Here is a 2,815-nt window from a genome sequence, read left to right as displayed (position 1 = left end):
AACTAATACAGCTGTATACAGTGAATGACACAAAACACTTTCTGAAGACTTGAGTGATCTTCCTGGCAAGTGACCACTTAAAATCCTAATTAAAAGTCAAGATCTATTGATCAAAAACATCAATTGTTATGATAAATTTAACTTGTAATGATTTGTGTGTTGCTGAAGCAGGATGTAAATATAGGAAAAGATTGAACTGGTGTAAGAAAGAGAAAGAATCCTTCCTTGCCATCATCCTTCTGAGACCTAACTTAATTTTTATGTCCCCAGTAATTTTCTTAGTATGTCAAGTGTTTCAGCATAGTTCACAGGAGATTGGCCTATATGGAAACTGTACACCAAAATTACACTTTTTCCTGAAATGTAGATTATGCTATTAAGATGACCAGTGAACCATACTTATAATATTATCTAAACATCTATTTTAGTAGCTCTGTGTGGTCTCTGCTTAGTAAACTTACATTGAATATATATATATATATATATATATATATATATATATATATATCTTAATCAGGTTTATTCCTGATATTAAGGGTTGCCAAATGCTTTCATAAATAATTTTATAATTTAATTCATAAAAATTTGTTTCATAAGGAAGTGAGTAACCAAGATATTTTTGTTTAGCTCCCTCAACTTTAAAGATTAACTACATCAAATAATGAAGCCTACAGTTGATTCTTTCCCTTATCAAAAGCTCACTGATTTTGCTTCACTTTGACTGCTAAATTTGAACAAAGGTCCCTGTGGCTCTGAGACAAAATCCCTCCATTTTTCTACCCACAAGCAACTGTGTTCTCCAATGTCAGTGACATTGCTTCACACTAGTGAATTCCTGTCTTCAAAGAGAGACCAAAGCAAAACAAAACAGAGAACAAACACAGACACGGCAGTGGGCAAATGGAGTCACCACACTTGGGAAACGGAGGCAGGACCACCACATGTTTGGGACTAAACTCAGTCACACAGTGTATACTAGAGTATCTAGAAATACAAAGCAAGTTCAAGACCAGTCTGGGATATAGAGAAAGTTTAAAACTAGCCTGGACTATTTAGTGTGTTAGTTTATTGCTGTGAAGAAGTGCCATGACAACAGCAACTCTTAGAAAACATGGCATTGGCTTATGGTTACAGAGGTTGAGTCTATTACTGTCATAGCATGAAACATGACAGAGTGCAGGCTGGCATGATATTGGAGAAGGAGCTGAGAGTTCTACAACCTTGATCCTCAGGAGACCTCAGGAGACCTCAGGTCTCACACAGAGTGACACCTTCATCCAATGAGGCCATACTTCCTAATAGTGCCACTCAGTATGGGCAAAGCATTTAGCCACTTGAGTCTATGTGGGCCATGCCTACTTATACCAGCACACTTAGCAAGGCATTATTCTTTGCTTTTTTTTTCCCTCAGCATTGGAGATAGAACTCAGAACCTCACACAATCTAGGCATCCCTTCCATCAGTGAGTTATAAACTCAGCACACAGGCTCCACATTGAAGAAATAAACAAAACAACCAAACAACCAAACCCGAATATTGAACAAGACAAATAGAACATATTTCAATATCACAGCTGCAGTTTGTCTGACTGGAAGTATCCAATGAGAAAAGAAAGACAGAGAAGGTAGATGAGGAACACAAGAGTGTGGGAATGTCTTTTTGAATTTATGGATTACTTCCATGTTGCTACTTTATGTATGATACTTTAAAGGTGCCTTAGGTAATGTTTTAGATGTTTATTGGTATAACACGTTATTTCCTATTCACTTTTATTGCATAACAGAAAATAATTCTAAACTATCAACATTCATTCAAAATGTGATTATGGGACCAAAAGTTGTCTTGGCCTCAAGGGTCCCATATCTGACTTACTGAAGATTGGGTAGTAGGCAGAGCTTGAAACCTCACAGTGGGTTAGGTTCTGGTGGTCTTAGGTCAAAGCTGTTGCTAAGAGCCAACCAGAAGACTCAGCTGCTACTCTCTGGAATCTGTGCTCTGTAGGGGAGTATAATCAGACTGTCATGGCAGGATACCAGCTCTGGTCCCCCCTGGAACCCCCCTAGATGAGGTTTGCAATGGCCGCCACACACAACACCTACTTTTTCCTTCCAAACTTCCCTTTTGGGTTCGCCTTTTTTCCCACAGAGCCCCTGTGATGTGGAAGTTCAACAGTGCTTTCAGGAAGTAGCTGTGGTCTCTATGATGCCCAGGATGATAGCATGGGACTCCAGAGTTACTGGCCCAACCATCTGAGCCACAGAAAGGAACATCAGCCAAGAAGAAAACCAACGATTAGGAGGCCCCTGCCCATCAGACTCCTTGGGTGGATTCAGTTTTGGCAGGGGTTATTACAGTCCAGCCACCCAAGTGGACTGGGACCTTCAAAATTTCTAAAACATCAGCCTTCACCAAAATTATCAGCAAAAACAACAGTGGCCCACTGGACTCAAAAGGACCCCCAGATTGAGATGACACGGCCATGTAAACAGATGCTACGCTCCCATTCTTCTGCTGTATGCAATATACAAAAAGTGCACCCCCTGCAACACTCCAGTAAAAGGTTTCAGCTGATCTCAGTACTTCACTATACTCTATGGTATGTACTGGATCTTACAAAAACCCTATATATACGTCAAACTGTTACCTCCCCTTATGATGGTTTCCTTCTTTCAAGCTGTAATAGCCTGGGTTCCTCCTTCTTTTCTCTGCACAAGCAGTACCAAAGAGACTGAGCAAGGAAGAACATTTCAGCAGGAAAGCTGAATGGACATTGACAAGTTAAAATACCATCTATCAACATGTTCATGTCAATATG

The 2,815-nt window shown here is 39.8% G+C and overlaps 1 pseudogene; it reads left to right on the top strand.

Annotated features, from left to right (window-relative positions):
* The first annotated feature begins 2,021 nt into the window (after window positions 1-2,021).
* LOC116911617 lies at window positions 2,022-2,571 on the top strand (annotated as a pseudogene).
* Window positions 2,572-2,815: the final 244 nt, after the last annotated feature.

The sequence above is a fragment of the Rattus rattus genome, chromosome 10 (genome assembly GCF_011064425.1).
Source record: "Rattus rattus isolate New Zealand chromosome 10, Rrattus_CSIRO_v1, whole genome shotgun sequence".
NCBI classification, from domain to species: Eukaryota; Metazoa; Chordata; class Mammalia; order Rodentia; family Muridae; genus Rattus; species Rattus rattus.
Note: the sequence above shows the minus strand (reverse complement) of the source record. Positions and strands in the feature narration are given on the sequence as shown.